This window comes from Lithobates pipiens, unplaced genomic scaffold (genome assembly GCF_037356315.1).
Source record: "Lithobates pipiens isolate NorthernLeopardFrog02 unplaced genomic scaffold, aLitPip1_a1.2 Scaffold_74, whole genome shotgun sequence".
Classification (NCBI taxonomy): Eukaryota; Metazoa; Chordata; class Amphibia; order Anura; family Ranidae; genus Lithobates; species Lithobates pipiens.
This window is the reverse complement of record NW_027507897.1, coordinates 1,278,249-1,293,942: the sequence shown is the minus strand read 5'-3', so window position 1 is coordinate 1,293,942 and position 15,694 is coordinate 1,278,249. Positions and strand designations below refer to the sequence as shown.

At 46.0% G+C, this 15,694-nt stretch overlaps 1 long non-coding RNA gene across 1 annotated transcript in view; it reads right to left on the bottom strand.

Moving 5' to 3' along the window:
* Window positions 1-4,205: 4,205 nt before the first annotated feature.
* The window catches only part of LOC143959426 (uncharacterized), a 35,123-nt gene continuing 23,634 nt past the window's right edge, over window positions 4,206-15,694 (bottom strand). The window contains exon 2 of the long non-coding RNA XR_013270225.1: window positions 4,206-4,375. This is a non-coding gene — a long non-coding RNA (uncharacterized LOC143959426). The remainder of the gene's footprint in view (window positions 4,376-15,694) is intronic.

Sequence of the window (15,694 nt, the reverse complement as noted above, 5' to 3'; positions counted from 1 at the left end):
AGTCTGGACCGGCACTTAGGCTCGTTTCACTCTACTGCGATACGGGAACCCTGCGAATCCACTGCGGGTTCCCACATCGCATGTCTCCCGGCGGCAGTTCACACTGCCCTATGTGAACTGCTGGGAGAGTCAGTTAAAAGTTAATGATACCCCCAAATCAAATTCGGACAGGAATCGGATCGCATTGGCGGTCCTGTGCGAGTTTGGTCCAAATGCGATGCAAATTCAGCCATACTATCTGTGTTGCTGTAATCGCATCATACAGAGATCGCATGTGATTTGCACTGCAGTGCGAATCACAACCGATCTCGGACATCGCACCGGTGGGACCCGCCCCTCATTGCTTTACAGGTTGTCTCTTTCCAGAGAACCTTTGTAAGACCATATTTCTTAGTTTAGCCCAAATTCCATTAAATGTCATATTTTACCAACAGATTTCCCATCCATTCAAATAAAATGTCATCTTTTTATGACTTTCTAGGAGAGGAAACTGGAGGCTCCGAATGTGAAAAGAGGCTTTTTTTGGCATTGCCCAGAATCCCTTTCCGTTTTGTAGAGGGTTCCTTGTACATTATTGCCTTTTATTTTAATTATATTTTATTTAAAAAATGTTAGTTATTTTAAAATTATTTCAGTTTAATTTTGATGACACAAGCCTTTGTTTCTGGTACAAAACCTGCTGAACATACATTTTAAATTAAAGTGGAACTAAAGCCCTATAATAATAATGAAAAGTACGCGGGGCGTAGAAAGTTTTTGGCAGAAGAGACTTGCAAAGTTTATTCCTGACCCCGGGTTTTTTATTTACTAAAAGTATGTATTTATGCACCAACAATTAATACAGCACTTAGGATATTTTTGTACATTCACATCAGCCCCTGTCCTCAGGAGCTTACAATCTAAGATTCATATCTCAGATGTACACTATATTACAAAAAGTATTGGGACGCCTGCCTGTCTTAGTCTGTAAGGTTCAATATTGAGTTGGCCCACCTTTGCAGCTATAACAGCTCCAACTCTTCTGTGGGCTGTCCACAAGGTTTAGGAGTGTGTCTATGGGAATGTTGAACCTCTCTTCCAGAAGCACATTTGTGAGCACAGGCACTGATGTGGACGAGAAGGCCTGGCTCGCAGTCTTTGCTCTAAGTCATCCCCAAGGAGTTCTATCGGGTTGAGGAAAGGACTCTGTGCAGGCCAGTCAAGTTCCTCCACCCCAAACTCACTCACCTGTATCTTTATGGACCTTGCTTTATGCACTGGTCCAAATCATTTGGTGGAGTGGATATTAGGGTGTAGGGTTGTTTTTCAGGGGTTGGGCCTGGTCCCTTAGTTCCAGTGAAGGGAACTCTTAATGCGTCAGCATACCAAGACATTTTGTACAATTTCATGCTCCCAACTTTGTGGGAACAGTTTGGGGATGACCCCTTCCTGCTCCAACATGACTGCGCACCAGTGTACAAAGCAAGGTCCATAAAGATACGGATGAGTGAGTTTGGGGTGGAGGAACTTGACTGGCCTGCACAGAGTCCTGACCTCAACCGATAGAACACCTTTGGGGTGAATTAGAGTGGAGACTGTGAGCCAGGCCTTCCCATCCAACATCAGTGCCTGACATCACAAATGCGCTTCTGGAAGACTGGTCAAAGATTCCCATAGACACCCCTAAACCTTGTGGGCAGCCTTCCCAGAAAAGTGGAAGCTACAAAGGGTGGGCCAGCTCAATATTGAACCCTACGGACTAAGACTGGGATGCCATTAAAGTTCATGGGTGTGTAAAGGCAGGTGTCCCAATACTTTTGGTAATATAGTGAATATACAAGTATACATACTTGTGCCAGTTAACCTACCATATGATCTTGAAGCTCACACAAGCATAGGGAGAACATACAAACTCCATGAAGGTAGAGCCATGAACCACTGTGCTGTCCTGTATGTCTTATATGTCTTCATAGTGGGCTACCCTGTGAGGCCCCTTTCACACGGGACGGATCCGTAATGATCCGCCCCGTGAACATCCGCTTGCTCAGCGGAGATCGCTCCGTTTATCCCCGCTGAGCCGGCGGATGACAGGGCGGTCCCTGCACACCGCCCTGTCAGATCTCCGCTCTCCTCTATGGGAGATCGGATGAACATGGGCCGTCTGTCCGTGTTCATCCGATCCGCTCTGCAGAAGGATAGAAAAATAGGATTTTCCTCCGTCTGCAGAATCGGACCATAGCGGAGACGGATGATATCGGGTCATAGGGATGCATGTATGTCCGTATTTCATCCAAAATTGTCCGCATGTGTGAAAGGGGCCTAAGTGGCATGTGGAAGACCCATGTTTTTTATACTTCTTTTTAGACATGACTCAAAAACAAACAAACATTATATAGTCTGTTATGAGAGCTAACTAAAGCTGGTCATACATGGCTCCAATGTTGGCCGATTTGACTGAGCTCATCTCTGTCTCTCTTCTTTCTCCTCCTATCAATAGGCTTCTTGTCAGTACATGAATTGTGAAGCCCTCTTTTCAGGGGGGTTATGAGAAATGACCCTCCCCAAATAGGATATTGCAATACAACTGTGGGGAAAAACCAGAACCTTCGCTAAGGCTAGATTCACATCTATGCAGGTTGTGGTTGATGTGCTTTTCCAGCACGTTTTGTGGTGTGTGTTTTATATGTTCTTTGCTTTCTTTTTTGTGTAACTTTGATTCCCTCATTACATCAGGTGTCTCCAGCCAGCGGAGTCCCCCTATACATCAGGTGCCCCCAGCCAGCGGAGTCCCCCTATACATCAGTTGTCCCAAGCCAGCGGAGTCCCCCTATACACCAGTTGTACCGAACCAGCGGAGTCCCCCTATACACCAGTTGTCCCGAGCCAGCGGAGTCCCCCTATACACCAGTTGTCCCGAGCCAGCAGAGTCCCCCTATACATCAGTTGTCCCGAGCCGGCGGAGTCCCCCTATACATCAGTTGTCCCAAGCCAGCGGAGTACCCCTATACATTAGGTGTCCCCAGCCAGCGGAGTGCCCCTATACATCAGTTGTCCCCAGCCAGCGGAGTGCCCCTATACATCAGTTGTCCCCAGCCAGCGGAGTGCCCCTTGCATCAGGTGTCCCCAGCCAGCGGAGTGCCCCTATACATCAGTTGTCCCCAGCCAGCGGAGTGCCCCTTTGCATCAGGTGTCCCCAGCCAGCGGAGTGTCCCTATACATCAGTTGTCCCCAGCCAGCGGAGTCCCCCTATACATCAGGTGTCCCCAGCCAGTGGAGTCCCTCCTTACATTAAGTGTCCCCTCAGGTGTGGGCCGCAGGTGATTTGGCCTCCGCCCAATTACAGATGACCAGCTGAAGGGAAGAACCAAAAGGCAGAGCCTGGGTTCAGCCTCTTCTTTCTTCCTCACGATAGCTGGTCTTCAGTAAAATGGCAGCCGGCAGAGACATTTTATTAGTGCCGGTGTTCTGTCCAAAAATGTCCACCTATGGAACAGTGTCCGCTGTGTACTGCGCAGGCGCAGCGCTTGCACAGTATGGAGCACAAGGAGATTCGGAAAATTTCCAAGGATGAACGGCTCCTGCGCCATGAGTCCAGGTGTAAGCCCCACCATCCAAGTGGACATAGGGCTGCACATAGTTAGAGGGACCCTTGCGGGCTTGTGTCGCTCGCCACGCTTCGGGCACGGCCTCGCTTTGCTCGGCTCTTTTTTATTCTAACTATGTCCACTCCACTTGGATGGTGGGGCTAGAACCTGGACTCACGACACAGGCGCCGTTCATCTTCGGATCTTTTCAGAATCTGCTTGTCATGTGTACTGCGAATGCGGACACTATCTGACAGGACACCGCCGCAGCCTCTAGTGGGAAAAAAGATTTAGACCGGGACATTTCCCAGGAAACTGTAAGACCGGGACAAAGGTCTAAATCCTGAGAATTTCCCAGGACAGTTGGCGAGTATGCTCTTCTGGCTTGTAGCATGGATGGGACATTTGGCTGAGACTTTCTCTCTCTCTCTCAATTTCCAGGGTTTCGAAGCCAACAACTCCAGGGCAGGAAGTGCATACATAATATATTACACATGCATAAAGAGAGCATTCCCTAAGACACAAAGTTCAATAGGACTTTAATGGTACCACACCAAGAAAAAATCTCCAAGTAAAAAAACAACTTTTATTGTCTATGTTCAGTAAAAACATCCTAAATAAGGCACCAAGTTAAACACATAATACAAAACTGTACACTTTAAATCAAGGTGAGGACAATTATACAACATGTTATATAAATGCCGTCATACATTTTTAAAGATTCCACTCATAGCGTCTTGAATATGTTCTCGACACGTTTTGCAGGGCAGAGTCTGTTTCTTCAGGAAGACAAACTGATGAAGTAGAACTGTCTAAAGACATAAAATATGGACATTAACTTCTTGCAAAACAATTATGAAGGAAGTATACAGTGCATGTATAAATACAAAATAATATGATTGTCACAGTGGTAACAAAAATGTGAAGGACGACCTGCTGTATAAGGACTGCAAGATGCTGATATAAATATCTAATGCTCAACAAACACTCCTATAGAGTTTGTATGGCATTAGTGTGGGCGTCAGACCGGCATCAATGAGCTTTAGTCTGGGCATTTGACAGGCATTTTACAAGCATTAATGAGGAGTTAAAAATGCTCCCCAAACACCCTTTGGGCAGTTTTGAAGCATTTGATGAACGTTAAAACTGCTCCACAAATGCCTATTCCATTACAGTAAATGAACAAATCTTAATGCCCTGCAACTGCCTACCAGAGCATTTACCATAGACTTGAATGGGGGGCGTTGAAAAGGCTTCAAACACCTCCTGACTCGACATGAGGCTTCAATTTTGAAGCAACAGGATGCTATCGCTTAGTGTGAACAGCACTATATATCTATTGTATCTTGTGCATAGGCATTTGGGGGGCTTTTTAAAACGCCTCTCAAACACCTGCTCTTAATGCCAGTGTGAACTCAGCCTAAGGCAAATTCAGGTAAGTACACAGCTTAAAAAAAAAGAAAACATATATGGGCTGGCCCAAGACATTGTGCTGCCTGGGTCCAGGAATGAAATGCTGCCCAGCCCACCTACCCCCCCCCAAAAAAATCACACCCACCAAAAGCCCCCACAACCATTATTTTATATCATGGCAATGAAAATTAAAATGTAATTTATCAGGAAGTAAGATTTACATGCAACAGTGGTGGGGGAGTTCAATCAAATGCAATGGTGGTTGGGGGGTTTAGACACAGGCAGGGGAGGCGGGGGGTTTAGGCACAGGCAGGGGCAGCGGGGGGGTTTAGACACAGGCAGGGGCAGCGGGGGGGGGGTTTAGACACAGGCAGGGGCAGCGGGGGGGGTTTAGACACAGGCGGGGGGGTTTAGACACAGGCGGGGTGGCGGGGGGTTTAGACACAGGCAGGGGTGTTTAGACACAGGCAGGGGGGAGGTTAGACACAGGCAGGTGTGGGGGGGGTGGTTTAGACACAGGCAAGGGTGGCAGAGGGGATAGACACAGGCAGGGGTGGCAGAGGGGATAGACACAGGCAGAGGTGGCAGAGGGGATAGACACAGGCAGAGGTGGCAGAGGGGATAGACACAGGCAGAGGTGGCAGAGGGGATAGACACAGGCAGAGGTGGCAGAGGGGTTAAGACACAGGCAGGGGTGGCAGAGGGGTTAAGACACAGGCAGGGGTGGCAGAGGGGTTAAGACACAGGCAGGGGTGGCAGAGGGGTTAAGACACAGGCAGGGGTGGCAGAGGGGTTAAGACACAGGCAGGGGTGGCAGAGGGTAAGAATCAGGCAAGCACCCTGACTGCCATTTGGTATCAGGATGAAATCAGAAATCATTATCAGACCCTACGCTGGTGCAGTGGGTTCTGGGTTCCTCCTGGTGTATGACAATGCCCGGCCTCATGTGACAAGAGTATGCAGCCAGTTCCTGGAGGATGAAGGCATTGATACCATTGAATGGCCCCCACAATCGCCTGACCTAAATCCAATAGAACACCTCTGGGACATTATGTTTCGATCCATCCAACACCGCCAGGTTGCACCTCAGTCTGTTCAGGAGCTCAGTGATGCCCTGCTCCAGATCTGGAAGGAAATACCCCAGGACACCCCAAGACACCATCTGTCGTCTCATTAGGAGCATCCCCAATGTTATCAGGCATGCATACAAGCATGTGGGGGCCATACAAAGCAATGTAAGGGGTGTGATGGGAGATCAATTCACTTTGGTGAGATTTCCTGTTGCCTCTCCCAGACAAAATATGAAGGGAACATTTTCTTAGTAGCAAACTTTTAGAAAAAATACCAGATATGGGTTAAGTACCCATTCACATCGTTGTCACTTGTCATACGAATTTGACAGATCCAAAATCGCATGACAAGTCGCACCTTGTTGACAATGGAACTGATCGAATGGGTGCGTCTTCGACTTTGAGGTGCCTCGCCGATTTGAAATAGAAGTTCCTGCACTATTTTTTGCGATTTCAGTTTTGCACTTGAAGTTGCGATGACCTGCAGCTTTGAAATCTATTTCAAAGTTGGATTCGGTGTGTGAACGGGGGCTTAACCCTTTCCTACTCCATAAAAAAAAAAAAAAACGACCTTTTACTTTTGCAAACACTATGGGTCGATTTACTAAAGGTAAATAGTCTGATCACTGTGTCACTCCTTAGCTTACTGAATGTGGTGAAGCTCTGTTGACCTCCATAATCCAATCATGTGAAAGTATAAATACTGATTTTTCGACAGATTTTCACCACATTCACTAAGCTAAGGACAATTTCCCCTGTAAATTCACACACAGTAAATTCAATTTCTGGGGATGTTTTGTACTCGAATGGTGTACTGAACTCCTCCAACATTCCATCCTGCAGGGGAAGAGGTCTGACTGGCAATTTTAGGGGAAAAAAAGAGAGAAGACAGGCGCTAATCACTAGAAAGGGTTTCGGCGCTGATTGTGTGTTGAATCGCGGGAGCCACCACTAAAGGCACAATTGCCGCTAGAAATGGCACTCAGTATACCTGCGTGCCGTTGTCTACAGTGCGTGCGCCGTAGACAGCGTGACTGTCTTTTCCACACGGTTTAGGAGATATTTCTTGCACCTACAGGTGAGCCTTAATCTAGGCTTATCTGTAGGTAAAAGTGGTTTGTAAGGGTTTACAACCACTTTCCACCAAATCCCGTACCTGTACATCATTTGGCTTCAAGTGGTTATATTGGGGTGATATGCAACTGCAGACATCACCCCGGTACCGTTTTTTAGAGCCAACCGTCCCTTCCTTGTAATAACAACCGATGCGGCTAAGCAGCGGAGAGAACGTTCCCCCTCCCCGCCTTCCGCAGCTCGCCCGTCCCACCAGGAGGCCCAAGCGACCAGCCGCCACGTCTGCCGGCAACCCGGACAAAACTGGAATCGTCTTTGATCGGGTCTCGTATATAGTAACCTGGAAGTGATGGCATGACATTACTTCCACTTTACTGGAGTCTTAACCACTTGCCGACTGACTCACGCACATATATGTCGGAAAAGTGGCTCGTTACCGCAAAATCCCCTTTAAGAGGCCGCATGCTGCACCACTGGGGACCCGATGCACGTGGCCGGTGGGCAAAATCGCTGCCACCCACGCACGATCACAGGCACGAGTGCCAGAACAAGGATTTGTGTGTGTAAACACACAAATCCCCATTTTGTCAGAAGAGAGACAGATCGTCTGTTCCTACTAAGGCGGAACAGCCATATGTCTCCTCCTCTAGTAATTCCCATCCCCCATACAGTTAGAAACCCACACAAAGAACACAGTAATCAGTGTTTTTTTATAACATTGATCGCTGTATAAATGCCAATGGTCCCATAAATGTGTCAAAAGTGTCCAATCTGCCCACCGCAATGTCGCAGTCCCATAAAAAATAAAAATAAATAAAAATCGCAGAGCACAGCTATTACTAATAAAAATAAAACATAAAAATAATACAAGCATTTAAAACCACTGTTGTTGACATTTGGAATGCTTTTAAGTGCAAAGGAGGACCCCAGATCCCCCCATAATAATACCTGACACATGCCTATTGGTGTCATAAAGGATGTTTACATTCATTGTGACGGCAACATAAGTGATTTAAAAAAATAATTTAATTAAAGCGATGGTGTCAAAATAAAATAGTATAAATAATTAGAAAAAAAGCGTACGTTGGTCCTGAACACACACAAAACAATCATTCCACACGTGGGGAATCGCTGCGAATGTCAGATCATGGGCAGGAATTCTAGCACTAGACCTCCTCTGTACATCTAAAGTGGTAACCTGTAAAGGCTTTTAAAGCATTGCCTATGAATAGTAAAATTTATGTTGTTTGTCGCCGTTGTGCGGGCGTGTGCAATTTTAAAACGTGACATGTTTGGTATCTATCCAATCAGCGTGACATCATCTTTTATATTTAAAAAAAAAATTGGGTTATGTATTGTGTTTTTTCACAATAAAATGTAAAAAGGTGTAGTCTCTAACCCCCCCCCCCCCCCAAAAAGCTGCGTTTGAAAAAACGCTGCACAAAAACCATGTGACATAAACAATGGCAAAACCCACCAACCTCACTGTGCAGAGACGGACCCCTCAGAGTCCCACTCTCCTCTATGGGGAGATTGGATGAAAACGGACCACCTCTCCGCCAGATGGATGGTGGTCCTGGATTTGGTGGACAGGATCAGATTGGATATCGGAGGATGTCAGCAGACGTGTGTCCACTAACATCCACCATTCCATAGAGGTGAATGGATGGTCTGATCAGATCCACCTGAATAACAGACAGGCCGACCTGATCGCACAGCCTGTGTGAAAGGGGGCTTAAAGTCACAACAATATCCTCCTTATTCAACAAATTGAATCCATACATATCCCCCATTTAATCACTTCAGTCCCGGAAGGATTTACCCCCTTAATGACCAGCCCACTTTTTGCGATACGGCACTGCGTTATTTTAACTAACAATTGTGCGGTTGTGCGACATTGTACCTAAAAAAAATGTATGCCCCTTTTTTCCCCCCACACATAGAGCTTTCTTCTGGTGGTATTTGATCACCTCTGCGGTTTTTATTTTTTTCTCTAGAAACAAAAAAAGACCAACAATTTTGAAAAAAAAAATATTTTTTACTTTCTGCTATAAACATATCTAATCAAAAAAACAACATTCATCAATTTAGGCCAATATGTATCCTGTTACATATTTTTGGTAAAACAATCCCAATTAGTATATATTGATGGTTTGCGCAAAAGTTATCACGTCTACAAACTAGGGGATAGATTTAGGGACTTTTTTCTTTTTTACTAGTAATGGCGGCGATCAGCGATTTTTAGCAGGATTACGACATTGCGCTGGACAAATCTGACACTAAGGCTGCTTTCACACTGGGGCGGTATTCAGTGCTAAAAATAGCGCCTGTGTAATGCCTGAAAAAAACCGGCCCCTTTAACTCCAGTGTGAAAGCCGGAGGGCTTTCACACTGGAGCGATGCGCTGGCAGGACGGTGAAAAAAGTCCCGCTAGCCGCATCTTTGCAGCGGTGAAGGAGCGGTGTATTCACTGCTCCTACCAATTGAAATCAATGGGACACCGCGGCAATACCGCCGGCAAAGCGCTGCTGCAGCGGCGCTTTGCGGGCGGGTTTAACCCCTTTTCGGCCGCTAGCGGGGGTTAAAACCACCCCGCTAGCGCCCGCACACCGCCGCTAAAACAACGGTAAAGCGCCGCTAAAAATAGCGGCACTTTACCGCCGACGCCGCTCCCGCTGCACTGTGAAAGCAGCCTAAGTGACACTTTTTGGGAACCAGCGACACCAATACAGTGATCAGTGCTAAAAAAATGCATTGTCACTGTATAAATGACACTGGCACGGAAGGGGTTAACATAAGGGGCAATCAAAGGGTTAAATGTGTTCCCTAGTTGTGCTTTCTTACTGTGTGGGCTGACACTAGATATAGAGAGAGATCGGTGTTCCTGATTAGTAGGAATCACACATCTCTCTCTTCTTCTGTGACAAAACGACGGACTGCCTGGTTTACAAACCACCGTTCTGTTGTTCCTCTGAACGATCGCGGACCCGCTGATTAGGTCCTGCTGTGTCCAATCACAGTGGGAGCGGGTTGCACGCACGTGCCCCAGACCAGGAAGTGCAAACAAAGTACAGGTATGTTGTTTTTGTGCAGCCGGGCCGCCCTGCGGCAGTAAATGTGTGGTGGGCCATTAAGTAGTTAATGGTCCTGGGAAATTTTTCATGAAATTATCTCTCATTGTGTGTTTCTCTGCCTCCTTACCATCCTCATCCTCCTTGAGCTCCTCAACCTCTCCTTTCCCTCTCACACCCATTTCTTTTAAACAAGCAGTGCATATTATATTAGTTGCAATCATGTGTGAGCAAAAAATAAAAGAAAAGAATTTGGAGGGGGCTGAGAGCCACAGAGGATATTTTTTGAGTTAAGAATACATATTTGAAAAGATGGTGTTAAAATCAGAGTTTAGTGTCACTTCTAAGTAGGACTGGGGAAAAAATCTATTTAAATCTTGAATCGAGTTGAGAGGTCAAATCGATTCAAAATTTAAAACAAATTGATTGTTTTAGATTTTTTTTTCACCAACCCGCCAGTCCTGAGGTGCTCCGGACAGGAGTTTTTAGGCGAGGCCATGGCTTCGGCCTAGTCCACAAGGCCGGAAGCCAAGGACTAGGCCGGAGCCTCGGCCTCGCCTAAAAACTCCTGCCCACAGCTCCTCAGGACTGTCCATCAAAAAAAACCAAAAAAAACAAACTTGATTTGAATCGTGAATCGAGTTTTTTTTTTTTAAATCGCCCAGCTCTACTTCTAAGCCTCTTACACAATAATCGTTTTTTTTGTTCTACGCGGCGGGCTAAACAAAGAAAAAAAGAAAACTGACAATTTAGGGGGAGCCGCTGTACTATCAATGCAATGTTAGTACGGCGATCTCTCCTGCTGTGTGATTCTGTTGTGCCAGGGGAACAGCCCACCCACCAGAACACTCCGGTCAGCACTGAATGGGAGTCGCTCAGCAGACCTCTTTCAGTCATAACCCTTCCAGAGAAGCTGGCTAAAAGAACAGCTTGTCGGATTGGCTGCAGTACACACGGGCCGAACGAGCCCGACATTCACCCGTGTGTACGAGGCCTCAGAGTCCCCTTCACATCCAAGTATGAAATCATTTGGCTACAACACAAGCAGTAATACAATCATTGCATTTTTTTATTCAAAATTATTATTAATATTAAACATTTGAGAGTCTATTGTTATTCTCTCTATTGTTAATAAGAGAATCCATTTATAGTAGAATAAAATCCACCAGAAAAACTGAATCTGAGCTTTTATACAATCGACCCGTGATAATGCGATTCTATTACACTACTGTGCAAATGAAGACAATTAGAGAGAATAGAGCATTGTGCAGCACATGTCAGAAGAAACATGCAATAATAATTCTGCCCATACGGCTTCAGTTCACAGATAGGACAATTAGGGCCGTTCACACCACAAAAACACATTCCAGATCTGTTCCGGATGTGTTTCTGCATGTGTGTCTTTAGTGCATTTTTGGATACATTCCTGATGCTTTTTTTTTCTTTTTTTCAGTGTAATGGGATCCGGTGCGTTTTTGATGCACTACAGTGCATTTTTCATGCATTTTACCGCGTTCCAGTACAGGAAAAATGCAATACTTACATTTTTTTTTTCTGGAACTGGAAAGCCCCGGAACTGACCGCACTGGTGTGAAATATGCCATAGAAAACCATATAAACTACTTTCCATGCGTTTTTGATGTAGAAAAAAATGCACTGGACTGCATGTGGTGTGAACAACCAGCTATGAGTGACTCCTGTATTGTACAGCCGCTCAGTACCTGGGAAGGGAGACAAGCACTATTGCCCGTTGTCAGCTGACATGGCAGAGCAGCTATAGGATCTGGAAGGATCCCGACCATATTGTTGGGATCCACCCAGCTGCCTGAATCTCAATCCACGAGTAAGGCCTGGTTCACACCTGTGCATTTTTTAGTGCGTTTTTAGTTTTGCAGAAACACACTACAGTATGGCTATAGTTCACATCCTTGCGTTTTATGTTACATTTCCTTATTTAGGGCCACATGCAGTCCAGTGCATTTTTTTTCTGGAATCAAAAACGCATGTAAAGTAGGTTATATAGTTTTTAACCCTTTCATGACTAAGTCTATTTTTGGCATCTTGTGTTTACAAGTTAAAATCCATACTTTTTGTTAGAAAATAACTTGGAACCCCCAAACATTATATATATTTTTTTTGCAGAGACTCTAGAGAATAAAACGGCGATTGTTGCAATATTTTATGTCACACGGTTTTTGCGCAGCAGTGTTTTAAACGCAACTTTTTGGCAAAAGGGACACTTTCATGAATTTAAAAAAAAAAAAAAAACAGTAAAATTAGCCCAGTTTTTTGCACAATGTGAAAGATAATGTTACGCCGAGTAATGAGAGACCAAACATGTCACACTTTATAATCGCACGCACTCGTGGAATGACGACAAACTACGGTACCTAAAAAATCTCAATAGGCAACAATTTAAACATTTTTTTACGGTTACCAGGTTAGAGTTACAGAGGAGATCTAGTGCTAGAATTATTGCTCTCGCTCTGACGATCACGGCGATACCTCACATGTGTGATTTGAACACCGTTTACATATGTGGGCACGACTTACGTATGCGTATCGCGGGGACGGAGGGCGCTTTAAAAAAATGTTTATTTTTTTATTTATTTTAAAATTAATAAATTGTTTTTTAAAAAAAATAAAAATTTTGATCACTTTTATTGCTGTCACAAGGAATGTAAACATCCCTTGTGACAGTAATAGGTGGTGACAGGTACTCTTTATTGAGGGATGGAGGGTCTAAAAGACCCCCCATCCCTCCTTTACACGTCAATGTATTCAGATCGCCGAAAACGAAGATTCTGAATACTGTATATTTTTTTTTAAAACCGGCGCCATTGGCAGCCGAGTAAACGGGAAGTGACGTCATGATGTCGCTTCCGTGTTTACAATTAGGAGACTGGAATGAAGCCGCTTACTGCTTCATTCCAGTCCCTCCCCAGCTGCTGGAAGCGGCGGATGTGAGATCGGTGCTCCTGATTGAACGGGAGCACCGGTAAGAGCGGCGGGAGGGGGGGGGACGTCCCCTCCCAATCCTCCGGCATAACAGCCGAGCGGCTTTTAGCCGCATCGTTTGTTATGGTTGGATAGCCGATCGCCCGCTCTGCAAAACGGTACCGGAATGATGCCTGCAGGTGCGGGCATCATCCCGGTATAACCCCCGGAAGCCGAGTACGCACATCTGTGTACGCTCGGCGGGAAGGGGTTAAGAAGAACACGCTGCATTTTTCCTGCACTGGAACACTGTAAAAAGAAACAAAAAAACACTGGAATGCACCTAAATGCACTAAAACACACATATCCGTATTTAGGGCCAGTTCATATCATAGAAACGCAGTTCGGATGCGTTACAGATCCTTTTCGGCATGCGTGTTTTTGATGCAATCCAGGTCATTTTTTCTACCTCTTTTTTCTTAACCTTAAATGTGTGTTTCAGTGCGTTTTTGGTGCATTTAGTTGCATTCCAGTGCGTTTTTGGCATGTTTTACAGTGTTCCAATATAGTCAAGTGCAGGAAAAGTTTTTTCTGGAACTGGAACACTGTAAAATGCACCAAAAACGCACTGAAACACATATGTTCTTATTTAGGGCCAGTTCACACCACATGCAGTCCTGTGCGATTTTTCCTACATCAAAAACGCATGGAAAGTAGGTTATATGGTTTCCTATGGCATAGTTCACACCAGTGCGGTCAGTTTCAGGGCTTTCCAGTTCCAGAAAAAAAAAAGTAGAACACGCTGCATTTTTCCTGCACTGATCTGTATTGGAATGCTGTAAAAAGCATCAAAAACGCACTGGAACACACATGTCCTTATTTAGGGTTAAGAAAAAATGGGAGGGAAATGCACTGGACTGCATTAAAAATGCACCAAAAACGTGCATGCAGAAAAGCATCTGGAACGCATCCGGACTGCGTTTCTATGGTGTGAACTGGCCGTAAGGACCTGTGTGTTCCAGTGCATTTTTGATGCGTTTTACAGTATTGCAGCACAGTCCAATGAAGGAAAAATGCAGCATGTTCTATTTTTTTTCTGGAACGCACTGGAAATGCAAGCACTGGTGTGAACGATGTCATTGAAAAGCATATAACCTACTATCCATGCGTTTTTTAGGCAGAAAAAAATGCACCGGACTGCATGTGGTGTGAACTGGCCCTTTACCATTGGTCATTGGATCCGACTACAACTGAGAGCAGTGAAGAATTGGGGTGAAGGGTGCGATGCCCCCGAGCATCCATTGGGTGAGGAGGGGGCATCCAGGGACAGAACAGACACAGACTGCCGAAGCAGCTCCGTCTGTCTGGAAACTCCCCAGGGGGTGGTAGGTCTGCCCACAGCTCCCCGGGCACCTCGGGCACACACTACTTGTTTGGTATATTGCACTCCGCTTCTCTGCTAAGGCAGGAATACAGAGGGGGCGGTAATATCACTCCGCCTGACACTGCCGCACTATAGAAGCCGCATCGGCTGATGCGCCGGCTGTTCTCTGTGTGGCCGGCGTTTCCGCTGCCAATAAACAGTCCCACATCTGATAGTCGGCTCGGCAAGCCGAGGTGTCGATCAACCAGTCACTGTGTGGCGATCGACGGGTTGCCAACCCCAGCTATAGAGGGATATGCATTCTTCATATTTCATGTCTGAGGTTTACAAACACTTTTACCCCCCCCCCCCCCCATCATTAGTGGTCATGGAAGTGTCATGTGACCATCCCTGTATTAGGGGTCTGGGGCAGTGAAAGTCCCCTCCCCCTCCTATTTCTAGTCATAGCAGCCCCCTCTATGTATATGGGATGGAGGACAGGAAGTGTTACTGAATGATCACCATGGTGACCAGGAAATATAATGCAGATCTGAGGGCTGCTACTCTGCAATATATTACATTTGTTTTATATCATCAGAGGGGGGAGGGGGGTCAGCTTACACATTATAGGGGCCTCAAGTCCGCCCTCCCCTCCCCCACACCCCCTCTTATCCAGCAATGATGAGGGGGATTAGGAGGCACAGACTGGGGGGGGGGCAGATGAGGGGTGATGGGGGGCTCCAGCTATGTCTGCCCCCCCTCCCCCGGATATTATCACCTCTACAGCCGGCTATATACTCCCCATTACACCTCAGAGCTCACCTCACACCACAGAGCGCACATAGTACATTCTGTCAGACCTACCCCCCACCTACTTACCTCCCCCCCACCGCCTTCTCCTACCTACCCCCGGCTCTCCTCCCCTCTGTACTCCTCACCTGTAAAGCTCTGCTCTCCTCACTCACCAAAATTCCCGGATTGGGTGATTTCTTCAGCTTTCCCAGCAAATATAAACTCATATCAATTTCTCATACACAACCATTAGCCAAGATGGCGCCCAACTCCCACTCTCCTCACTGCACAGCCTTCAGCTGATTGGACAGGGACATAGTGGTATGCAAATTAGCTATGGGAAAACGGAGACTGCCACCTAGTGACAATTTTAAAGAATTAAACCCTTAAAAAACCCATTAGAATGTAATG